The sequence below is a fragment of the Lissotriton helveticus genome, chromosome 4_2, assembly GCF_964261635.1.
Source record: "Lissotriton helveticus chromosome 4_2, aLisHel1.1, whole genome shotgun sequence".
Classification (NCBI taxonomy): Eukaryota; Metazoa; Chordata; class Amphibia; order Caudata; family Salamandridae; genus Lissotriton; species Lissotriton helveticus.
The window spans coordinates 13,401,928-13,428,817 of record NC_136064.1 but is presented as its reverse complement, the minus strand read 5'-3'; the positions used below and the strand labels follow the sequence as shown (position 1 = coordinate 13,428,817).

Sequence of the window (26,890 nt, the reverse complement as noted above, 5' to 3'; positions counted from 1 at the left end):
TCAAGTCCTAAGGACTGGGTCCCATACTATGTAAATTAATCATTTTTCATTCCATTTATTACCGGAGCTCAGATACTTTGTCCCAGAATTTTTAATTTCCTACCCTTTCTATCATATATTGCTCTCTCAATTGTGTATGAAGAGAGTAGGCGAGCCAGCCATTCTTGAAAAGTTGGGGGTAGAGGATCTAACCAAGCAGAAGCAATTTTAATTCTTAACACAGATATAGCCACAAATAAGAACCGAAATACATTTTACTCGTGGGACACACTGCTTACTCCAAGCAAGATCAATTCGTGAGTTAGCTTAGTTTTTACCGCAAGAGACCGATCTAGATAATCCTCACTCTTGTTTAATAACCCTTGTAAACGAAGGCAAGACGCGAACGTGGACTAAGTCAGCATCAGAACCCCCACATCTTGGACAAGTAATCCCTGACGTCCCCCCCCACTGTGCAATTCTAGCTGGAGTATAATACAGCGAAAACACAGTTCTATAGTGTTGCGCTTGTAACCCAGCAGAGCACAGAAGTGTCCGTCCGAACTCCAAAGATCTCGATAATACCCCTTTGCGGCTCCCTCGCGCTCAGCCCACTTAGCCTCCTGCTTAATAAGATCATCTTGCTTTAGCTTTGTTAATTATGCGTAGATCAATTTAATACCCCCTTTGCTACCAGCAAGTATTATATCAACCACAGCATTGCTATCAAACCCACAGCCCCCGCCTATTTTTTTTACAAAAAAACCTCAGGATTTGTAAATATTTAAAAAAATTACTTTGACAATGAGAACTCTAGCTGTTCCAAATAGATCCCCAACCTTAGTAACACCCTTGGCTTCCCATTCTGCCATAATTTCATCTGACAAAATGTCTGGAAATGTAGGATATTTATATAACACTGTGTAGTAGTTAACCCTTCCCAAGCCAGTCTTTTTCTGTAGGGTCCCACAGATTTTAAATGCAGCAATCAAAGTCTTAAACTTAGTTCTTTTATAGTAACTGGGCTCAGTGAACTTACAAAAACACCTCTCAGCATTATCTCCCAATAACAATTTATACACATCAGGCAGGTCATTTCCCCCTTCAGCGTCAGGGGGGCCTCCCCCAATAAGCACCGCCATATACTGTAGAGCCGAGGCCCAATAGTAACTTTTCAAATCGGGAATCAAAAACCCCCCTCTCCCGTGGTAAAGACATAAAGCGTAACGCCCGCCTAGTTTTTCCATATGCCCAAAGAAACTTATTAAACAACCCGTCTAAAGTTTTAAACCAAAAGTTCTGAAATTCGAAAGGAATTGCTCTGAAGAAATATAAAAACCGCAGCAAAAAAATAATTTTTAATATCATTGCCACGCCCCACCAATGATAAATGAAGGTTATTCAACCTGTCTAGGTCCAACCGAGTCTTTCTTATAACTGGTTCTATATTTTTAGCCACTGTTTCGAGCTCTGCTGAAATCCTTATCCCGAGGTATACAGCTGATTTAGTCACCCGTGGATCCTCAAAATTAATCAAGTGGTTCTCGATAATTTGAGTCTTTGCTTCATTAAGAGCATCCCCGGAGAGCATACCAAACTCAGAGGCTAGTGAGACAACCGCATCCATCTCCTCCTCAGGGTCTGAAGAAACAATGGCCACATCGTTCGCGTATGCGAGCACTTTTGTTTCAATCCCTTCATTGATAACCGGTCGAATTCTGCCGTTAGCTAAAAACAAACGTATAAGATAAGGGGATCCATATATATGGCAAAAAGAAGAGGGGACGAGGGACATCCCTGCCGGGTCCCACGTTGAATGTCAAATGGAGTAGTATAGTTACCATTTATCCTTATTCTAGCCGTAGGTGGCCCATATAATACGTGAACCGAATGGATAAACCCCTCTCCTAGGCCAAACCATCTCTTAGCTTCCCAAAGGAAATCCCAGGGGACCCTATCAAGTGCCTTTTCCGCATCCAAGACGGCTGTAATGCCAGAAACCGGTCCTCAGAAGCTTGTTTCCGGTCCAGGGAAGGCATGGCTTGGCAGTTTGGGCTGGACTGTTCCCATGAGGCACAGGGTCAGACTGATTTGCATACAGCCATGTCTGAACTGGGGTGGCAGAGTGGGCTAAAGAACGGTGATGGATTAAACCCAGATCTTTTGACTGGGTGTGAGTGTTTGATTGGTTCAGATGCTCCGTCCATCACCACCCCCTTTTGTACCGCTTTTTCCGCATCCAAGAGCAGAACGGCCATAGGGTCTCCTGAGATCTCCATTGCATCGAAAAGGGTGATCACCCGTCTTATATGTTGTGTTGTCCCACGTCCCATGATAAACCCATGTTGAGCAGGATGAATAGTTCTATGTAATATCCCATTCAGGCGTTTAGCCAAAATTTTAGAAAAAATCTTGACGTCACTGTTCAAGAGCGTGATGGGACGATAAGAGCCTGGCTCCCTGGCAGGCTTATCTTTCTTCAAAAATATCACAGCATCTGCGCCAGCCCATGATTTGTGCCAATATAATCACATCAATTAAATCGGGCCCTATATCATCCTTAGAGATTTTATAGAATTCGAGAGGGATTTGATCTGGGCCAGCAGCTTTACCTGATGGCAGTCTTGTAAAGCCCCCATTATTTCATCCTGAGAAAATGGTCCTTCCAGATCATCCATATCTTTACGATCTACCTTTTGATTAGGGATTTCTTCTAGATAGTCCCGGATGTCCTCCAGTGCGACCCCTGTACTACTCTAGTACAGCCGATAATAAAATAACCGAAACGCATCCCGAATACCTACCGGATCAGTAATAACCTTCCTATTGCCATCAAAGTTTTCAATAACCTCGCCAGCGGCAGCTTTCTGCCCCACACGCTCATTGAACTCCTAGCTCTGTTCTTTTTTAGCCATATATATCTCAGCTGCCTTATTGGCGTAGTGATTACCTGCTTCCGCCTTTTTCATGGCTAATTTCGGAAGTATTTCATCCAGTGCTTCGCCTAATACAATCGCCGAACCCAGTGCTTCCTCAAGTTTAACCAACTCCTGCCTGATTTCAAGAGCTCTTAACCGCTCCCGTTTCTGACGGTGTAAACTAAAGCTCATTGTTTCTCCTCTTACTGCAGCCTTGAACGTGTCCCAGACAATTCCTACACTAGTAGAGCCACGATTGTTTTCCCAAAATGCTCTAATCCACCCTTTCATATATGAAATATAATCGGGGTCGTATAATAACCTTCTTTCAAAGGCTCACCCGCCCTTCTTTCTTTCCAGAGAAGAAAAATGAAGACTCAAAACTACAGGGTTATGGTCTGAAATAATACGGGGAAGCTTCTCAATCTTAACCTGGGAAATGCAGTGCTTAGATTCAAAAAAAGAATCCAAGCGGGAGACAGCCTTATGAGGTGCAGAAAAAAAGGTACTGCCTGAATCCGCCGAAGTAATATAGGGCCACACATCAACTAACCCATTATTGCAAACTAAGTTAGAGAAGGCGAAACCCACTTTCCTTTTTTCCCTTTAAATTTACAAAACTGGTCATCCCACCTTATTCCAAGACCATTAATGTTAAAGTCCCCACTAATAATTATCGGGTCTGGCCATGTAGCTAAATTTGTGTCTATATATTCCAAAATCTCTGCATTATCACATGTGGATCCATATACTGAGCCAAGTGTAAACTTAAATTGATTCAAAGAGCACTCCACCAATACCCACCTCCCCCATTTATCAGCAGATTTTCTAACCACAGTAACATCCCTCCTCCGGATTAAGATTGCAACCCCCCGGGTACGTGAACCTTGCATTGTAAAAACCAATAATTTATAACCCAGCTGTTCTAGAACAGTTGCTCTACAACCCTCAATGTGCGTTTCCTGAATACACAGAAAATCCGCATGTAGAGTTTTTACCCATATTGCAACTTTATTCCTCTTGCGCTGGTCATTAAGACCACACACATTCACAGTCAACAATCGTAAAGCCATGTTGTAATTATCTAAAGACTGTTCTCAAAAATCCTACATAAATAAAAACAAAAAATAGAGAATTTGTGCTCTTTGATTGCCTCTTCATCTTAGTGATAACTTCAAAAATAAAATTAGTTATCCTTCTATAACTCCTTTGTGTCCAACTGTCCCCTACCTCAACAAATTTACCAATGGAAGACATCCCTTGTGGTGCTGATTGCTTGCAAATCTCCAACTCAAAGACCCCCCCAAACCCACCCCCTGCCCGCCCCCACCTCCCATACAGGCAACTAGGTCAAGCATGACCTAGGTATGACTACTGAGGCCCCAGCACCCTCAGCACCTGCCACCTCCCCGCAAATGCCTTCGCAACCCAACCATCCCTACCCTGTGCATACCCCTCACCGTTTTTTATACCCTCTCGAGAAATGCCTAATATTCAAATTAACCAAATTAGCAGAAAAATAAACAATTAACCAATAAGGTCCAAACTTACCAATCACCTCCAAATTCACCCAGTCTCAGTCCTTCCCAAGCGCTCCCTTTCACGGGATTTTCCAGCTCCAGATTCTGGTATTTCAGTAAGGAAATCCTGGGCCTTAATTTCCGAAAAAAACATTCTGATTTTTCCCTTATATATGACCTTCAGCTTCGCCGGAAACAAAAGGAAAGCTTCACATCTCACAGTCTGGAAGGGGGTAATCAATTTGCGCAGTCTCCATCTCCGCTCGACCGTAGTGTGACAAACATCCAGTCGAGCGAATAAAGTATGCCCATCAAATGTTCTTTTAGAGTCTGGTTTGGCCCGATCCATAATTGCCTGTCTTATTAAAAAATTTCCTACAAAAATCAACATGGCTCTGGGCTGAACATCTTGTTTCTCCGAGTGGGCCCTTTTAAACATAGGCAGGGGTGTGGAATTTAATAAAATATCTACTTGTCCATGGGGCAGGCTGCTTAATAAATCTACTTGTCCTGTAACAAAATCCACTTGTCCCCTTTGTGCCATGTAATGGGGGAACAAATTACGCAACAATCTCATTATATAAGAGTTCTGATACAGCCTCTCTGATTATGCCAGGGTTCATACCATAGTAGTGTTTTAATACTAGAAATTCCCTTATGCTGCTATTTTTCTGCAGGTTTACATACTGGGGTTGAAGGTAGTGGTAAGCAATAGTTCCAGGGTTGGCATGCCCTTTTTAGTCTGTGCAAACCTACTAACGTGTATGTTTTAAGGGTTTTCACCAATTCTTCTCTAATTTCCCATACTGACAACGGTTGGAAATTTACTACGGACAGTGGCAGACTTTTAAACTTCTTCCAGGGATGGGAAAAAAGTGGTTGGAGGAAATGTGAACTTAAAAACATTCAGATTTTCACATAAGCAAATCTACACCTGCATATTTGCTCATGCTAAAATGCAGTTTAACACATATTTTCAGGGAGTACTATTTCTTGGCCTACTGTACATTTTTGTGAATTTATGGAAACTGTACATATGCACTTGATGCAAGGATATATACCATGGATGCACTTTTGAGACTTTCTTTAATAATTGGGCGTTAACCATGACCTTTTGTTTTGTTTTTTATTCTGTCTCTCTCCGTCTGTTTATCAGCTGGCGTCCCTGTAACTGACAGTATTTTGCTCTTTTAGAAGGAGCATATTGCCACACAAAGTAGTTTTGTTCAGTGCCCAGAACCGCTGTGGCAATGTGTGCTGAGACCAACATTTTTTGTTTTGCTTTTGCCAATGCTTGTTAGAATGGCGAGGACCCAGCAGCTCCCACACTTCAAGTCACGCCTTGACTAAACCAAAAGGCTGACCACCAATTTCAGACCCACTAACTTTGCCAATGCTTGTTTATTTTTGTTTTCCATATTTGTATTTAAACTGGTTACGCTGATATTCCATTCTGAATATTTTTGGGAAATACTAACATACTTCAACATGTTACTAAATGATGCTGCAAAGATATGGTACCTAAAATCTTACAGTAGTTTAGCTAAATGTTTTATTTTCTTACATGCATTTTTTTGTGAACGTTTTCTTTTGAAAGCAAAGAATCATCACTATTGCTTTCAAGCTTCTGCAAATATTTGCATATAATCAGAGAGCATTCTGGGTGCATTATACAGAGCCACACATTACTAAACTTTGAAAATGTGTGTACTCTTTTATACTGGAACCACCGTCAGTAGTGCAGGCTGAGCTTAAAACATTTACTTTTAGTGCTCAACCTAATAATAAAGGCTTTGCGTTAATGAACCATATATACAAGTTTGAACAGCATTAACACATATATTACATATAATTAATTACCTTAATTGTAAGTACCTTAATTGTAATTCAGTACCTTAATTGTAGAGCATTCCCTTCCCTGATCCACAATGTGGTACTGTAAACTGGCAGTCAAAGGGTTTGTGCTGCAGGGGGTTGGGCCTACTTGTCCCAAGGAACCGTCAGTAGTGCAGGCTGAGCTTAAAACATTTACTTTTAGTGCTCAACCTAATAATACAGCATTAACACATATATTACATATACTTAATTACCTTAATTGTAAGTACCTTAATTGTAATTCAGTACCTTAATTGTAGAGCATTCCCTTCCCTGATCCACAATGTGGTACTGTAAACTGGCAGCCAAAGGGTTTGTGCTGCAGGGGGTTGGGCCTACTTGTCCCAAGGAACCGTCAGTAGTGCAGGCTGAGCTTAAAACATTTACTTTTAGTGCTCAACCTAATAATAAAGGCTTTGCGTTAATGAACCATATATACAAGTTTGAACAGCCGTAACACATATATTACATATAATTAATTACCTTAATTGTAAGTACCTTAATTGTAATTAAGTACCTTAATTGTAGAGCATTCCCTTCCCTGATCCACAATGTGGTACTGTAAACTGGCAGCCAAAGGGTTTGTGCTGCAGGGGGTTGGGCCTACTTGTCCCAAGGACAAAATGCACATTAAAACTTGTTGTCCTTGACCCCAAACAATATGTCCCGGGCAACGGGCTATTGGAATTCCACATCCCGGCATAGGATACCAATGCGGATGGGAAGCATCCTTTACAACGCAACTTTTACCACGCAGTGCCTTTACGACGCAACTTTTACAGCGCAAACCATTACAACACATTGCGCTGGGGGGCGCTCTAGGATAGGGAATAGATTTGATTTACTATCCAACACCTTCCTTAGTATCCACGGGGACTGGAGTTGGAATAGTAAATTAAACTATTCACTATCCAGCACCCCAAAGCGCTATGCGTTGTAATGGTATACGATGTAAAAACCGCGTTGTAAAAGCATGCAATGTACAAGCATGCGTTGTAACGTCATACATCCGATGCGGATAGTTAAAGAGGTTGGTTTCTATAACATCTAAACTCCGTATAGTATGGCTAATGGCATAAGATGTACATGGTGGTTCCTCTAGTAAAGCGTGTGTGTTTTCATATTTTTTTATAGGTAATCAATGCGTACCTTTCAAAAATATGTATGTCAAGACCAAATGTACGTACATTTTTATAAAAAACACAGACCCAGCCAAAAATAATAATTCTTTATCAATGTGTGTAATGAAATCTTTTTATTTTAACCTTAGTGTTTAGCAATCTCTGCAAGTGTTGTCCTGTATATTCCTGAGCAATTGTCGTTCATCTGCTTTTCGGGTAAATATTCATATCTCTTATGTGACTTTTCATTGTTACTGGCTTTTAAGAATATTCAAAGTTACTGATTCATTAAATTAATGTCAGAGTATAAAATAGACTTAGAGTAACGTTTTAAAGAGTTAAAAATTGAACATGTCTTCAAAGTGAATTTTGTTGAGTTGGAATTTTGACTGAATCATTCTTTTCCGATTTGTCCTGTCTGTAAAGTGTTCTCAGAAAGCACCCACCCAGCCCCAATACACTAAAGCCCGTCTAGGAGGTGGTTACACCTCCCTGTGACAGGAAACCGATTGTCCAGGCCTCCCCTGCCAGAGTGCTGTCCAACGGCAGGAGGTCAGATCCGTATCTGTGGCTGCAGCTTCTATTTTTTGATGGTAGGGCTCTTTTAAACTACTACCGGTTAGGTCAGTGTGTCCATGTCTTCTCATGCTAGAAGGGTGGAATTCTACCCCCGACGCCAGGACTGATTGGGGGGGGGAGGGGAGCATACGAAAGTGTTTGACACCAAACATGACCATGTTTCCATGTAGCCATTCTTAAGTTAGCATAAAGTTTTCCGTTAAAACGTCTGATGTTTTTTGGTTTCAGACACTGCAGAACTCTTCAACAGAATCTAAATGTAACAAGCATTGGCATAGCCAATAGGTCTCGTTTTTGAGACCTTACCTAGGAATTGCTCTCTTTAATTATGAGAGCAGTGGGATCATTAAAAAATAAAATGGAATGCATGCAAGAGAATTTTGCACCAGCATCAGCAAGGTCAACATGTTTCAGTCCTCCAATTAACCCAAGAAGGGGGTGTCTGGCTTTCGTCAGGACCATGATCCCTAGTATTCCTATGCTGAGTCCCATGCCCTTCTCTACAAGCCAGCACCCATTCTATATGAACAACCAATAGAAACAGTCTAAAAGTAAACAATTATTTCACTTCTTTTTCTATTAACATGGATGTACGGTCTTCAAATATAAAGAATTCACAGTTGGCACACCATAACACGATACAGCGATCCTTCAATATAGCATTCCACAAATATTTTTGGGGTCCATTCACAGCGAAATGGTTCGAGGCATGTGGGCTGCTAAATTCATATCTAGTGCATAGATCGCCGCCTAGTGTTGGGTCCGGATGATTGCACATTGTTGTCCTGGAAGAGTCTTCGAAGTATCACGAGATAGGTGGCTCCTCCCCTGGACTACAGTGCGCATGGGCATCGACTCCATCCCCAGATTGTTTTTTTCCGCCATTGGGTTCGGATGTGGTTCTCGACGTCTCCGTGTCGGAACCGATAAACTTTGTTCTAAAGGCCAAAAGGCCTTCGTTACCAGCGTCGGTATTGTTTGCGCACGGTCTCGAGCGTCGTCCAACTCTCTGAGCCGGAAATCTACGGAGTCAAGTTACTCTTCGGACATCGAGGCCCTCTCGTAGCAGCAAGACCCGACGACCTTAACATGGAGCGGAGCCCGTTTAAGTTCTGCCCCGTCTGTGGATCCAAATATCCACACATCGATGTGCATCCGGTCTGTAATAAATGCCTGTCACCGGACCACAACGAAGACAACTGCATGGCCTGCTCTAAATTCAGGTCAAAGAAGACGCTCAAGCATCGGCGCGCGGCTCGCCTCGAGGCCCAGCGAGCGACACCGGCACCCGACAACATATTCGACGACCCCGCGGAGGAAGGCGGTAGCCATCATCTCCAAATTTCACCACCGTCGACGGAGGTCCAGTCCGATCCCGAGGAACACGTCGAAGGACAGGGCCAGGACATTGAATACGTCGAGGAGGTAGGGGACGACAAAGAAGTCTATGGGGCCGCGGAAGATAGCTCAGAGGAAGAGCTATGCCCCGAAGTCTATATTACTCAGGCTCAGGTCACGGGATCGCCACTCGGCCTTACCCACGACCCTGCACCGCTATCCCCGGCCCCGCCTTCTAGCCCGGCCACGGACACTCAAGCGGAGCCGCCATTGAACGTATCGAAACCGAAAGCGAAACCTTCGGTTTCTACGGCACCCAAGATGGCCGACGTCCAGCCGAAATCGAAACCGAAACCAACGGATTCGACAACACCTAAAATGGCCGACGTCCAGACAAAATCGAAACCGAAACTAACGGACTCGACAACACCTAAAATGGCCGACGTCCAACAAAAAATATCAAAGCCTGCTCCTTCATCGACTCCGTCCACCTCCGGCCCACAGAAGTCGAAGAAGGCTGTCGAGCCAACAGCGCCGCAGAAGGTGCACAAGGACTCGTCCTCCAAGAAGGCCGTCCGTCAAGAGTCGGCCTCTGTTGCTCCGGCACGGACGTCGAAGTCTGTTCACACGCCTTCAGATGCTCATACGGCGCCGTCAACTAAACGCCCAGTCGAACAAAAATCGACTACAAGCCACGACCCGAAGGCCGCAGGCACTACGCATCAGCACAAAGATGTCGGATCTGCAGCATCGGCGCCAAAGCCTACAACGGAACCGCGCCACGTTGCAGCTGAAGCTTCGTCGACGCAAATACCGTCGACACCGAGGGACTCCGACGCCACCGGACACCGGCCGTCGGCTACAACACCCCCCGCCTCCTTCACTAAACAGGTCACCGACTCCCTGAAACGGATTCGGGAAAAGACTTTGTCGGCGACGGCTCCCAAGCCATCGGCTCCAAAAGAGGTGGACACTCATCAGAAGTCATCAGCCAAGCTTCTTTACACTCTTCCACCAAAGGTGGCACCAAAAGCGTTTGCACCGAGATCGGTGCCAAAGACTTCGGCTCCTTCAGCGCTTCAAGCCTCAGAAGAACAATCTGAGCATTACATCGATGTCCAAACAGGGAAACTGACCCTTTACAAAAGGAAGATCACTTCCCAACCACTGGAATCCTATGTTATTCCACTGAAGAAAAAGAGGCCAGCACAGGACATTCCTGCCCTTATTGAGCCTATTCTACCACCACCAAGAAGGAGTCCATCACCTTCCCCAAACCAATCAGGGGGAGAGGATGATGAGGAAGACGACCAATACAATTTCCCAGTGGACAATGACCCTGATGTTCAGCAGGACACATATGACGACACTGGGGACCAAGGTGGACAGCAGGTGGTACAGGATCCACAAGGTTTTGGGGCACGTACATCTCCAACAGAGGATTCTGCAGCATTTAATGCTTTAATCGAACGGGCAGCAGCAAATCATAATGTGGACATGCATGCTGACCCGGTGGAGGAAGATTTTTTATTTGACACTTTCTCTGTCTCAGAGAGAACAGTTAAAATACTTCCTATGCTCAAAGGTGTCCTTAAACATGCCCCAGAGATCTTTAAAGAACCTACCAGGGCACGAGTGGTCAACCCACGTATCGAGAAAAAATACAGGCCAGCACCTGCAGATCCTGCATATATTCGAGGACAGTTGCCTCTAGACTCGTTGGTGGTCGCCAATGCCCGCAAGAGGGCAAACTCCCAAACTACGGGTGAAGCTCCTCCCCCTGACAAGGAGTCGAAAGTGCTTGAGGCATCCGGCAAGAGGGTGGCTGCGCAGGCTGCCAATGTATGGCGTATAGCAAACACACAGGCACTATTGGCGCGTTACGATAGGGCGCATTACGACACCCTAGAACAGCTCCTTCAACATCTACCTGATGAGTATAAGGAAGCAGCCGAAATGCTCATACAAGAGGGAAAGCTTATATCAAACGCTGCAATAAAATGTGCACTTGATGTGGCAGACACAGCGGCTAGGGGAATTAACACTAGCGTCATGCTGAGGCGACAAGCTTGGCTTCGTATATCTGGATTTAAGCCTGACATCCAAACTACAATCCTCAACCAGCCCGTCAATCCTGACAGACTGTTTGGCCCAGATGTAGACACCACACTTGAAAAAATTAAGAAGGACAACGAGACTGCTAAGTCCATGGGGGCACTTCAGTCACAACAGTTCAGGGGAAGCACTTTTCGTCGCTCAGGAGCGCGTGGTGTTACCAGAGGACACTTGGGTCAACAATCACAATTTTCAAAGGGAGGTGCACAATCCTCCTACCCCAAGCAGGGTCGAGGAGGATACAGAGGTAACAGTGCCAAGGGCAGGGGCAGAGGGAACAACAACTCACGTTCCTCTGCCTCCAATAAACAGTGACTCTCTGTCACTGCCCCCCGACCATCCAACACCTGTCGGGGGGAGACTCCAGCAGTTCCTGCCAGTCTGGACCTCCATCACCACAGACAGGTGGGTGCGAAAACTTATCCAATACGGTTACTGTTTGGAGTTAACATCCACTCCTCCCAACATTCCCCCAAGGCACCGTCCTATGTCGGCAGAGCACTTGCACTTATTGCAGCAGGAAGTCTTGGTGATGCTGCAAAAAGGTGCAATCGAGCTCGTACCAGTGGAAGAGGAAGGCACAGGAGTCTATTCCCTGTACTTCCTCATCCCAAAAAAGGACTGATCCCTCAGACCTATTCTGGATCTACGCCCCCCCAACATGTACATACTGTCGGATCATTTTCACATGCTGACACTGCAACAAATTCTTCCCCTGCTAAATCAAGGGGACTTCCTAGCAACCTTAGACCTCAAGGATGCTTATTTCCACATCCCACTCCACCCATCCCACAGAAGGTACCTCCGGTTCACCATTCAAAACAGGCACTATCAGTTCAAAGTCCTACCCTTCGGGGTGACTACTGCCCCCAGAGTGTTTACAAAGTGTCTGGCGACAGTGACGGCGCACCTCAGAAGGCAGAACATACATGTCTACCCGTACCTAGACGACTGGCTTGTTCAAGCAAAGTCGGAACAACAGTGCGCCGCGGACATGTCCCACACTATTCAACTCCTTCACAGTCTGGGGTTCTCGCTCAACTACCCAAAATTGCACCTTCAACCAGCCCATGGGCGGCAGTATCTGGGCGCGACAATAAACACCCTGACTGCTATGGCTCAGCCAAACCCAGCCAGGATCAACAGCATTCAGTCACTGATCTAGAGGTTCAGACCGCAACACTCCCTGCCAGCGAGAGTGTTCATGCAGTTGATAGGCATGATGGCCTCCTGCATTTTCATAGTCCCGCACGCGAGGTTGCACATGCGTCCTCTCCAAGAATGCTTGGCAAATCAGTGGACACAGGCTCGGGGACAACTGACGGACCTAGTGTTGGTGACCGGTCGGGCATACAACTCTCTGCATTGGTGAAATCCACACAACCTTTGCAAGGGACGACCGTTCCAAGAGCCTGTGCCACAGATTATCCTGACAACGGACGCAGCTCTCCAAGGATGGGGAGCTCATGTGCTCCACTACATTGTGCAGGGACTGTGGTCCACTCAACAACAGAAGTTGCACATCAACTACCTGGAATTGATGGCAATCTTCATGGCGATGAAGTCCTTCAAGGTACGTTTGTGCAACAAAGTCGTGTTGATCCGGACGGACAACATGACAGCCATGTACTACATCCAAAAGCAGGGAGGTACTCACTCACCACAGCTGTCTCATCTGGCTCAGAGCATGTGGAAGTGGGCCATTCAGAGGAACATTTTCCTCATGGCGGAACACCTCCCCGGCAAGGACAATCAGATGGCGGATCTGCTCAGCAGGTACAGCCATCAAATGCACGAGTGGGAGATACATCCATCAGTGCTCCACCCGTACTTCCAGCAGTGGGGTCTTCCAGAGATAGACCTGTTTGCCACAAGGGAAAACGCAAAATGCCAAAGCTTTGCCGGCAGGTTCCCTCACCCGGAATCGCAGGGGAATGCGATATGGATGAACTGGTCAGGCAAATTTGCGTACGCTTTTCCCCCAGCGCCTCTCATTCCGCTGGTGGCAAGAAAGCTAAAGCAACACTCGATGACTCTCATCCTGGTTGCTCCAACATGGGCACGCCAACCATGGTACACCACGTTTCTAGAACTTTCCGTGGTACCGCATCAAAGGCTGCATCTCACACCCAGCCTCTTGACGCAGAACCATGGCGACATTCAGCATCCAGATCCGCAACAGCTCAATCTGGCGATCTGGCTCCTGAGGTCTTAGAATTTGGCTACCTCAACCTGCCTCCTGAATGCATGGACATCATCCGGGAGGCAAGGAAGCCCACGACCAGAGCTTGCTATGCTGCAAAATGGAAGCGGTTTGTCATTTACTGTACAGGCAACAATATCAACCCGCTAGATGCATCCATTCCTAACATCATCTGCTATTTGTTACATCTTTACAAATGCAATCTAGCGTACGCTTCCATTCGGATCCATCTATCCGCCATAGCGGCTTATCTCCAGAACAGGCAACACCTCTCTGTTTTCAGGGTGCCTGCCATTAAAGCCTTCCTAGAGGGACTGAAACGAGTCATTCCTCCTAGAACTCCACCAGCTCCTGTGTGGAACCTCAATGTGGTCCTCACTAGGTTGATGGGCCCACCTTTCGAGCCACTGCACTCATGCGAACTTCAGTTTCTAACGTGGAAAGTGGCTTTTCTCATTGCTATCACATCGCTCAGACGTGTTAGTGAGCTGCAAGCGCTCACAATCCAAGAGCCATTCATCCAAATACATTCTAACAGGGTGGTGCTCCACACTAACCCCAAATTCCTTCCAAAGGTGGTGTCACAGTTTCATATCAACCAAACTATTGACCTGCCTGCTTTTTTCCAAAACCCACAAACGGTAGCAGAAAGAATGCTTCATACATTAGACGTTAGGAGGGCGCTAATGTACTACATTGACAGAACACAACCCTTTAGGAAGACACAACAACTTTTTGTTGCCTTCTCAGCACAACACAAAGGCAACCCCATTTCCAAAGCAGGAATAGCCAGATAGATTGTTAAATGCATTCAAATCTGTTATCAAAAGGCTAAACGCACTTTAACAATACCCCCAAGGGTGCACTCCACACGCAAATTGGGGGCCTCCATGGCTTTCCTGGGGAACATTCCTTTAGAAGACATTTGTAGAGCAGCCACATGGTCTACACCACACACATTTACCAAGCATTACTGCGTAGATGTGCATTCCAAACAGCAAGCAGCTGTAGGACAGGCTGTTCTCAAGACACTTTTTCAAGCTTCTGCAGCTGGCACGGGCAACCGCCCTTAATGGAGGGACTGCTGTGTATTCTATGCACTAGATATGAATTTAGCAGCCCACATGCCTCGAACTGAATATGCTACTTTCCAGTATGCATCTGTTCTTGGCATGTAGGGCTGCTAACATTCATATCGCCCGCCCTCCTCCCCGGTGCCCGTAGCGGCTGCAGACACTCTCTTGCATTCATCATTAGCATGGACATCCTTCACACTATTTCACTCCATCTCTGCCACAATGGCTAAAAACAATCTGGGGATGGAGTCGATGCCCATGCGCACTGTAGTCCAGGGGAGGAGCCACCTATCTCGTGATACTTCGAAAACTCTTCCAGGACAACAATGTGCAATCATCCGGACCCAACACTAGGCGGCGATCTATGCACTAGATATGAATGTTAGCAGCCCTACATGCCAAGAACAGATGCATACTGGTAAGTAGCATATTCATTCTGTGCAATTCGCAACTTCTATTAAAGAGAAACCATAGATTTAATACAAAAACTCAAAGCTATGTTTTATTGTCTCCAAATCTTATTCATATCACATGAAAAACCGACAACCTCATTTGGTGAAGTTAACTGTCATTGCGGACAATACCTTTACACAGCACATGCTCCATCTTCCCTGTGCTGAGAACAAGTGGCATTCTGGTGCCAATGCAGGACGAAAACAAAGAGAAATATATGTAAGCTCAAAGGTGTTTCAAACAAAACAAAATCTCAGAACGCTAACACAGCGATAACGATCCTTTCTAGTCGAAACTATCTAATAACCTGTCTAAATGGCTAGCACATTGCCTCAATAAAATTGAGATTCAAAGCTGGGCATATCGGTACTATTTATCTTGAAAACTGGATTATGACTAACGACAAACAATACTTGGAAAAAGGCTTCACCAGCAAATTACTTTTGTTCCAAATACTTAACAACTATTAAGGGGAAATCAGCTCAGCGAGAGATAGAGTGGTTTTCTTACAAACTCAAACTAACATTTATCAAAAATTTACAAGAGGAAGAAGCCATGTCCAGGCTCAAAATCAAACATGCAAGATGTCAATAACAACCAGCCGTAAGGTCCCCAAACACAGTGAAAAAGAAACTCGAGTGTTAATCAAAAACTCAAGTTTCTTTTGCACTGTTTAACTGTTTTGAAAATGTAGAAAGTAGTCGAAGTACAGCAAAGAAGGAACAAATGGATGCCCCTTGGAGGACCGAGCTAGAAGTTCGCGTGCTGTGCTCTTTCAGTGCCGCCCCTCCCCGCCTGGCAGGGACACCGGGTTATGTCATGCAGCCTAAGCCCGGCTGATGATCATGTCAGTGACATGCATTGGCTCTGGAGTACGTAGGGGAAATGGCTGCGCTGTCAAAACCGGCCTTTCTACAGGGATACTGATGGGCCCAGTGCATAACATACAGGTGCAGAGCCAACAGTACGTACGAGTGACCCCAGGCCTGATCACACTCCCTGCATAATTGTATACCCACCCACAGCGTTTAGGTAAACAAACACTGTCATACACCCGCCCCCCCTTACAACAGCGGGGCTCTGTAAACAAACACGGGGTACTGTGCCCACATGCTCCCTATGTGCCTCCACGCGGGGCCTCGTTTACTTACATCAACACAGGATCCATTTGTTAGGGTGGACCCGGCGATGGTGCACACCATGTACACCCCAGGTATCTCTGCAGAACAAACGAGGTACAACCCCGCTCACCCCCCTCTACCCACCGAGGGTCGTGGACTTATCAGGCGCCCCTAGCTCGGCCTCATTACATAATGGCCCTTTATTTACATGGTTCACGCAGAAAGAACAAGCCTCACGGTGCGGCAGCAGGCGGACTTGCAGCGCGGCAGCAGAGTAAACAGGAGGGGGCCTGCGCCGGTTTCCCTTGCGGAAGCCAGCAGGAAATATCTGTTAGTAATTATTAACAGATGGTTCCTGCTCGCTCCCGCAAGGGAATCGCCAACGTGCACGCGTTGCCATTGAAGGCAATGGAACGCGTGCACGTTTTGGCATGAAAAAGCGCATCAAAGACTAAATGTCTCCTTCCTATGCAACGCATGCGCGTAGAGTAGGAGAGACCTAAAAATGATGTACATTAGCGCATCTCGACTGCAATCGTAAGAAGTGTAGACTTAATTTGGGCAATTTGGTACATGTTTTAAAGTGCATTCCGATCCAGTACATAGGACTATTACCGGTTAGGTCAGTGTGTACATGTCTTCTCACGCTAGAAGGGTGGAATTGTAACCCCGACGCCAGGACTGACTGGGGGTAGCATTCCAAAATGTTTGACACCATACATGACCATATTTCCATACATCCATTCTAAAGTTGGCATTAACTGCAGTTATGGTCTGGCTGCATCACAGAACAGCCACACTTTTTTTGCTTTCTCCTTTTTGTTTTGTCAATAGATAGGAACTTGTTCTACACTGGTAAAGAAAATAACACAAAAGTTGTCATTGGTGCTGAAGCTGCCTTACTGAAGTAGTGGGTGCACCTGTTGGAGTGTGACCATGTGATAGTGATGCAACTGTATGTATAGATTCAGCTGTCTGAGGTCTAATTAGTGCGAATGGAATTACCTCTACCTCTACCATTGTAGAATGACCTGTGGATGAGCTGTATTGGTTGTTGCCCTTGAAAGAGGAGGAGGAATTCAAGCAAGGTTTCAACAGCTTAGCCGAAAAGTTAATCAATTTCAAAGGGCTTGTTAAGTATGGAGGTTACACGATGTATGGCCCACCTCCAAATGGCTTGTGCAAGGCATAACAGCTGAAGGGTGTGTGTCCCACCCATGTCTCAGTAGCAGTGTTTGTAGAACTGGGTGAATAAAGGGCTGCAATTTTGAATCTAAAATCCTCAAAAAATGTATAACTTATTAAAATATCTGTTTGTTGTCTTGCAATTAGAAATTGTTTTGAACAGTTGTGACTGTCCTATGTACTGGTTTGGAATACATTTGGAAACATGTACCAAATATACCAAATTAAGTTTACACTGTTTTCCATTGCAGTAAATATGCGGTAATATTCATCCATTTAACATTTAGAGCCTGTCGAAAAGTTCTGCGATGTCTGCAACCAAAAAACGTCAGAAATGTTTACGGAAAACGTTATGGTAAAAACGCTCTGTTAGAAATGGGTAGCATGGTGCAGTTCGGGCGGGCCAAACTCCAGAGGACATGTGTAAAGCATCCACACAGGCGACACGCAAGGCACACTCCAAAAAGAGACGCGACACAAGGTTGTGTAAAAATAATGGTTGTATTGTGTCAAACATACGATAGTAATCACAGTAGTCTCTATACTGCGCCAACTGGGGACAAGGCAATATTTACAGGGGGATTATTTACATGGCAGGGCCAATCGGGCCGCTGCCAGACCCATTGCGATGGACAAAGAGGAAAAAAAAGGTAAGTCCATCAGTCTCAATCCTGCAATAAAAACATCAGGGCGTGAAATTAAGCATTAGGCCGGAAAACCTGCAAGGGAAACATCATGGCATCACCAAGCGTAAAAGCAGTACCCTCTGGGAGCAGGCGTAATCTAAAGCATCCCATTAGGCCTCTCATTATGCATAAACCACATGAATAACCCCTGAGGCAGGAGAGCTTTAAGGGAACAACAATAGGCCTCCACCTGGGGCATAAACCTAGTAGGCATTAACATAGAATGCAAAACCGTCAGCAGTCAGCCTCACAGGATAAACATTAGCATGACCATAGTGCATTAGGCCTAAGATGACTGCACCACTGCCGGACATTAATACTGGGCATTCTCTTCCAGGGGATACTCATCAATAGTCATAAGCAGTGAATTATCCCTGCCCATGTGCGGGACCCCGGAGCTTATAACAATATATATACATATATATATATATATATATATATATATATATATATATAAAAATAATAAATAACTATGCAGTCCCATAAATACCAACTAAAACGGACAAACAGCCAGAAAATAACTTCGCCATACTTGTATAGTAACACATCAGACAAGAAAACTTGTAATAGAGACCATACACCCACATGGCTTCATACAAGAATTTCTTTATTTTCCAGAACAAGGAAAAAAACACAAGTTTTTGAAGGCAGTTTGGCCCATAGACTGCATAGGAATTACTGTCCTGGGACAGAAAAGCAAACTGGCACCTCGCCTTTAAGACTTCCAAGAATCTAGGTACTTTGCCTTTAAGAACCTCAGAGAGCCCTATGCTCCCAGCATGCACCACAGGTGACAGGTCAAGTTTCCGGCTCCGTCTGTGAGGATCCTGGAGCTTGAGCTCGACAGTTTTTTGGCTTTTTAGTCAGAAATTGTTAATTTTCTTGCTGTTTAGCATGTCTCCTGTGCTGGTGGAAGGTTTTTCTTAATTTTCTGACAGAAACTTGTCATCTTTTTCTGTCAAAATGCCAGCTCTCTTCAGAAATTGTCCATCTTGTGGAAAAAAGATGGCTAGATCAGATCCACACTCTGTGTGTATAGCCTGTCGTCCTTCCCTCATGAGGTGGACTCTTGTTATCATTGCCTGAAGCTTTCTTCAAGAATTCGCCTTGATAGGGAGAGAATTCGGCTTCAGGCGGTCATGGAGAGAGGAAAAACATGTCCAGAAAGTGGCCTTGGGGATCAAGAGCCCTCCTCTCATCAAAAGCATCGACATCTGTTGAAGACTGCCTCTTCTACGTCGAGAAAAAGGAAGATTCCAGCTTGTTCACAGTCGGTGTCGCAGCCACCGTCGAAGAAAAGGCCTGAACACTCTCCGACATCGAGACGGCGTAAGTCTCCGTCGTCGAGAAAGGCCTTGACGTCGAAGCTTCCAGCTTCGGAACCGAGGTATGGCCAAGATGTGGGTCTATCGACGTCGAAACATGTATCGTCGTCTAGAGCCCCATCGACGTTGAGACACTCCGTCACCTCATCGTAGGTCCACGTCGAGAAGCTTGCCGACGAAGAGACACGAAGACCGGTCGACGTCGAGAGCACGACACCACTCGACGTCGAGATCACCACGGTGTCGACGGTGTACGACGTCGAAGTCTCCACGACGTCGGCGGCAGTCGAGTTCAAGAAGGCTAAGTCCATCAGCAGTATTGGGATGGACTATTCCCATACCTACTCTCCTTCCCGCCTTTCAAAGTCTCCAGTACGAACACCTAGGAGATTTCCACGAAGATCGAGGACACCCACTGTGGTTTCTTCAAGAAGAAGAACTCCTCCAAGATCACGCTCTCCACGATCCCGTCGGTGGCATTCAAGGGACAGATCTAGATCCTTGCATTCTTATTCAAGGAGGAGTCCCCGAAGACCTCGCACTTCGTCTACTTCATCTACCAAGTCCTCTAGGAGAGATGACTCTCCTACTTGTACTTCTACACCTCCATCGCGGGTTTCACCTGTGAATGATCTCACTACTTTTAATGAGGTGTTGTTGAGGAGCGAAGAAATTAAATATAGAGATGTCAGTGCCTAAGGTATCCACCACAGTGATCTTTGAGACCCTACATCACCATTCCTCAGAAGGCCTTTGCTTCCACTTGTTCCCGGCATTATTGATCTTGTCACTCAGACTTTTCTTACTCCTGCAACAGTGGGGTCTGTGCCTTCGCGTATAGCTAAAAAGTATAAGGCTCCTGAACGGGACCCATTATTCCTTCGTTCAGATCCTCCCCGGATTCCATCATTGTGGCAGTGGCGCGGAAAACGCAGTCATCGATGTCTTCATCCTCCGCTCCTCCTGATAAGGACAGTAAGGTTATGGATTCCATGGGCAGAAAAATCTGCAACACATCGGCCTCCTTTATGAAGGTATCCAGTGCGTCGGCTCTTTTGGGAAGATACAACAGGTCATTGTGGGATTCCCTGGGTCGATTTTTTTGACAAACTTCCAAAAGAAGATCAGCAAGACTTTCGAGAAATCTTGCAGGAAGGAGGTCTTGTCGCTAACCAGATGATCAGCGCTTCAGCGGATGGGGCTGATTTGACTGCTCACGGATACGCTCATGGTATCTGTTCAAGACAAGCTGCATGGCTACGGCTAACAGGCCTTAAACCAGAAGTGCAGAGGAGAATCACCAACTTAGCGTTTAATGGTTCTTCACTCTTCGGTCCTCATGCGGACGAGGAGATGACGAAAATGAAGGCGGAATTGGACACAGTTAAGGTGGTGGGTCTCGAAAAGAAGAGAATTTCGCAAACGTTTTCGTCCCAATGATAAGCGTCAATTCTAACAGAAAGGTCAATCCAACCAGTGGTCATCGCAAGGGCAACAGCAGCAGCAAAGGTCTCATTTTCAGCAGAGACGCCCAGGGAGAGGAAGAGGCAACAATAGACAACAGGCCTCTACCTCAAAGCAACCAGCCAAACAATGAGCAGTTACTTCCTCTAAACGTGTTGACCACTCCCGTAGGAGGAAGTATCGTTGGTTTTCTGGAGGAATGGCGCAAGATAACAAACGACAAGTGTGTGCTAAATATTGTAGAAAATGGATATCTGCTACGTTTCAAGACTCCTCCTCCTTCTATCCATCCGAGGGCTCTCGGATCGTGTCATCCCATACTTTTAAAGGAGGTACGCAGTCTTCTAGAAAAAGAAGCCATAGAAAGTGTCCCAGTCCAACATAAGCGCCAGGGCATATACTCTTGTTACTTCCTGATCGAGAAAAAAGGTCCCTCTGGAGTAAAGGCCTATTCTGCATCTTCGCATCTTAAACAGATACATAAGAAAGGAAAAGTTCTGGATGCTGGCTCTACACCAGATCTTTCCACATTTACATCAAGGAGACTGGATGTGCTCCATAGATTTACAGGACGCTTACGTCCACATTCCAGTGTCCAGGAAGCATCGAAAGTTTCTCCGTTTTCAAGTGGCTCTGCATCATAATCAGTTTCGAGTTCTGAAATTTGGACTCAAGTCAGCACCAAGAACGTTTTCAAAGTGCATGGCAGTGGTGGCAGCTTGTCTGCGCAAACGAGGAATTTTCATTTATCCATACCTCGACGACTGGCTTCTGAAGAGTTCCACTCCATCTCTTCTTCAGTCGCATCTGTCTGTCACTCTTCACATTCTAAACAGCCTGGGTCTTCGAGTCAATTACAAGAAATCAGTTCTCAACCCCACTGTGAACATTCACTATCTGGGTTCGTCCCTGGACACACTGGAAGGAAACATGTGTCCTTCGGAGGAGAGATTCATATCTATCAGGAAGAAGTCTCAGGACCTTCTTCAGACTCTTCTCCCTACGGTCAGACAAGTGTCCTCTCTCCTAGGATCCATGGCCTTGTGCATCTTCATTGTCCCCAATGCGAGATTGCACTTGCGTCCTCTTCAGCAGGCTCTGGAGGACCAGTGGGCGCAGGCTTCAGAGAAGTGGGAAGATCGGATTGCACTTCCACAGTCGGCCAAGGACTCTTATCAGGTGGTGGACAAGGAGAGCGAATCTTCTGCAAGGGGTCCCTTTTCACCAAGAGACTTCAACACAAACTATCGTGACAGATGCCTCATTGCAGGGCTGGGGTGCCCATATGGATCACCTCTAAGTACAGGGCCGGTGGTCAGACACGGAGAAGGGTTATCATATCAACTTCCTGGAACAGAGCAGTCCAGCTGGCTCTCAAATCCTTCTTCCCGTCTCTGAGATCCAGCTCCCTCTTGGTTCAGACGGACAAAACCACAACAATGTTTTGCCTGAACAAGCAGGGAGTCACCCGATCCAGAGTTCTGTCCCAGGAGGCGCAAGCAATTTGGAAGTGGTTACTGGCGAGATATCTGACAATCAAGGCAGTGCACGTCCCAGGTGCCCTAAATGTTCAGGTGGACTTCCTCAGCAGAGAGTTCGTAGAAGCGCACGGCTGGGTGCTCAACAACGAAGTGGCTCTCGACATTTTTCAATGCTAGGTTTTTCCAGACATAGACTTGTTCGCAGACGCAACAAACGCCAAATGCCCCCTCTACGCATCCAGGTTTCCCCAACCAGGTTCGAGCGGGAATGCGCTGCTGATGAGTTGGACCGAGAACTTACTTTATGCCTTTCCCCCACTGCCTCTCATTCCAGTGGTGATCACCAAATTCTACAGGACCACATCAAGGATGATATCGTCCGAGGTCTCGACAGCCCCCTTGACGGCAAACGTCGACGTCGCTTCGACCCAGAGCCCTGGGTCGACTAAGAGCACACAGTGGTCAATCCTCTTGACGCCGACGGAGAAATGTGCCGTTTCCTGGCCTTCTCTTGACTGGGGAGCCCCCCAGAGGCCTCATCACGGGCAGTGGACTCAGATCCAGTCCTCCCATGCCCAGACCCACCTTGATCTTAAAGCTTCCTCTGCTCCAGGCCTTGGAGCCGGATCTTCTCCCTCTCTCTCCTGGTCCTTTTGGAAAAGGACTGGCAGATGTCACAATCCCCAGGAACATGGGATGAAGGTAGACAGAGGATACACACTCTGTGGTCATCCGATTTGGCCTTCTTCCTGGCACACTCAGGGCATCTGTTGAACAATGCAGGCATTTTTGACAGAAAAGGTGGCAGAAACTGGCAAAAAAACCAGCAAAAGGAAGAAGGAACAGGTGGACGTTGAGTGAAACACTCTAAACACTGAAAAGTGTCAAAAAATTAGAATTAAACCCAAAAAGGGAGAGCTCCATGCTCCAGGGTCCTGCTAGCAGGAGCGGGAAAAAGAACTGAGAGTAAAAGGAGTTTGCTGTACATCATGGGATACCGAGGGTCTCTGGAGAGTTCCTTAAAGGCACGGTATCCCTTTTCCAGACATATAATGGCAGCCTATGGAGGCTTGTCTGTCCATCCCTTCCTATCTATCATTCCAAGGTTTTTGTGAAGGGGAAGTGTCTCTATGGATGGAGCTTGACACATTTTGGAAATGTGATGTTGGTAAAATATCCTTGGCATTTCAAGTTGAAGTACTGGACAGTGTAGCCTTGTAAATACAGGCTGCATTATTGTCTTTAATTTTCTCTTATGTGTGCATGCAGGACTGCAAAGAAGACGACTTAAGAGATTATTTTTGATTGCTCCGGGGTCCACGCACATGGGCGGGACTATTCACTAGATTATGACTATAACAGAGATACCCCTACTACAGAACTGGAGTTACAGGTAAGAAACTACTCCCTCTTGTTCGTTAAGACCATGTTTCCATAGGAAAAGTATATCTTTGGTTCCGGCTGGCGAATCTTGACAAAATGTTCCCCCCAAAAAGTGTGCCGGTAATTCTAGTGGTGCATGGAAAGTTTTGGGGGCGATCCGTCAAGCGGAGGCCAAGAAAAAAAGGTGGTGGTGGTGGAGGGGGGGAGAGTTTGTAAAAAAAATAAAATATGTGTATATCCCATGATAATTACCAGAGCCTTTAGACACGCCCCCGCAGTCCGAACTGCTATACGGATTTACAGCAGATATGCCAGAAAGATCGATTATGTTTCAGAAATAACGCTTTTTGTTATTTGGTGTAAATCCGTTCAGTATTTTTGGAGATATTAAAGGAAAACCAAATTTGTATATCCTGGCCGAGCCTAAGCACAGATCTCATGGTGAGATATGATTGGCTGCCATCACTGCAACCAGGAAGTATTGGCATCCACCTTGGGGCCAATATACATGCTAGCACCCCATTGAAATGGATTGTAGTGAAAGGCAGGTTTTGAGGGTCACAAAAAGAAGAATATATAAAGAGTGATATCAGATTTTAGTTGCAGCATAAACCATTTGTTGTCAATTGTTGTGTGCTCTAAGATGATTTTACCCTGTGAAAAAACCTGCTGGGATTTAATGAATTATGTCTGATGGAAAATGTGAGAAGTTGGCCTGATATATGATGCTCACTAGTTCTAGTGATCACCTTGTATCAGTCCAAACAACCTTTATGGTGATTGGTTGTAAGTCAACCTTATAGACCAGCTATCCTAATGGTAGCATGGACAAAGCAGTCTTAGGCTAAACTCTTTTGGCATGTGAAGCCAGCTGTTTTACCACAATATAACCCATTGAATACCAGATGAAAGGACACCACACAGGTTGTTATGAAAATAAACAGTATATATATTAATAACAAACACCTCTGATCTCTTTATGAGGTCAGAGGGCTAAGAACATGACAATCTCTTAGGAAAAATACGATAAGTTGCACAAAATTACAATGGTGCCCTAGGGGCACGACAAACCATATACTAAGTAAATGGAATGTGAGAGTCGATAGAAGAAATGGAGCTATCCAGAGGCTGCAGGACCTCTGGGACTACGCTATCCTAACCTTAGGTTAGTAATAGGAGGCCCACGGGACGCGGGTGCAGAGTGTGAACTCGCACGCGGGATGCGTAACAACGTCTATGGACAGTACAGTTCAAGGAAAAGGTGAGTAAGGACAATCCTGACTAGTTAGGACTAAAACGACTGTGAATCTGGACACTAGGAGAGTCAAGCTACCCTTGAGCACCGAAATGCTCTTGTTACCTCACCCACGGGCTGCGGGTGCATAGGTGCGAAGTCGTGTCGGGGTTTCTGCGTTGAAGTCAATGGAGCCTGAAAGAAAAGATGCTGCAGGCGACCAGGAGGAAGATGTCCGGTGTGATCCAAGGGTGGATCAGAGATGCTGAAGACCTGAAAGCAGAGGGGACAATGTTCACAGTCACTAGCCAGTGACTGGAGTGGAACCAGGAAGGAACCAGATGTCGTCGTCGCGATCAAGTGAAGAGTGGACGCTTGACTCTGCAGCCACGTGGACCAGGAGGTGTCTTGGACGACCAGGATGGAGGCACGAGCTGTCCCACGCAGGCTCTCGCTGGTTCCAGGTTCGGCGTCAACAGGCCTTGGCAAAGGCAACCCACGCGGTGAGTGGAAAAGGCGTCTGGTGCGGACTAGGAGAGTCCGGGATGCCCCTCTTTTGGAAGGGAGCAAGGGCCAGTCTGGAGCAACCAGACCAGCAGTTAAGATTTCAAGGTTCGTCGCCTAGGAGGCCACTAGCCAGCCGGCAAATGACCAGACAACGCGTCGAGCAGCAAACAAGCAGAAGGGCCCCACGCAGATCTCGTGAATGCTGGAGGGCTGATCTTTGGTGCAGGGGCTGTTCGGGGCTGGGGCTTCTCAATCCCCAAAGCACTTGGTCGAATTTACCTCGGGAGTCGTGCTGGAAGCGAAGTGCAGTTTCTTCCAAGATGGCCGGTCCCACGTGTCTCGTCGCACCCATGGATCTCAGCTGTGCTGCAGATGTGAGTTGAGGTCGGAGAGGTCTGGGAATCCGGGTCTCGTCGGGCTCTGAAGTCTGGATCCTGGAAGGAAGACAACAAAGGGAAGCCGCCGGACGCTTGATGGTGCCTGCAGTTGCAGGGTGGACACTCCTTGCCCACAAGGGATATTCTTCCGTCTTCTGTGGAGCAGAACGTCGAAGTCCAGAGTTTCTTCTTGTAGAGTAGTTCAGGATTAATCTAATCTGGAATGGGACCAGCTCCTACCTTTATTCTCCTAAAGGGGGCTGCACTACTGACTAGGTCCCTCCCCTGGGTGGGACCAGGAAGGGGGGTGGTTACATCCCCTATCCTTTGTCCGGCTTCGCGACAGAACTGGGGCAGGGGTGCCCCAGCAACTGGTTTGAGCCGGTGTATGCACAGGGCACCTTGTGTGCCCCAGGCATGTCTCATTCCTTTCAGGTCGGTCCTACCCAATACACAAAATCCTGTCTGGGGTGGTGCTAGCACCTCCCAAGGCAGGAAACCCTTTGTCCAAGCCTCCCTCGTTGGAAGGACTCCCAGCAGCAGGAGGTCAGACTTGTGTCCTGTGGTGGCAGCATCCATTTTGTGATGCTGAGGCTCGAGTTAACTTTAACCGGGGTTCACAGTTACATACATGTCGTGTCCCTCTAGAAGGGTGGAATGCTACCCCCGTCGCCAGAATTGGCGAGGGGGTAGTATTCCAATTCGTATGACACCTTACTCGACATGTTTTGATAATGTTATACCAGAGTTCGCATTTAACCGCGAGGTTGATAATGCACTTAAGAGTATATGGTATAGCGTTATCATGGAACAGCTATTAGGACTTGGTTCTGCAAGCTGCAGACGGGCTCAGCTCATGCCAGAGCACCATCTCACATAATTCCAAGCACTCTGCCTTCAGGATTGATAAGGCCTGCCATAGGAGTGACAGATAGGAATATAGGTGTCCA

General features: G+C 46.3%; 1 protein-coding gene and 1 pseudogene across 1 annotated transcript in view; one reads left to right on the top strand and one right to left on the bottom strand.

Annotated features, from left to right (window-relative positions):
• LOC144752158 (uncharacterized) overlaps nucleotides 1-3,089 on the bottom strand; it is a 56,691-nt pseudogene extending 53,602 nt beyond the window's left edge.
• Nucleotides 1-26,890, top strand: part of LOC144752023 (uncharacterized) — a 351,397-nt gene that overhangs the window by 34,136 nt on the left and 290,371 nt on the right. The window lies entirely within an intron of this gene.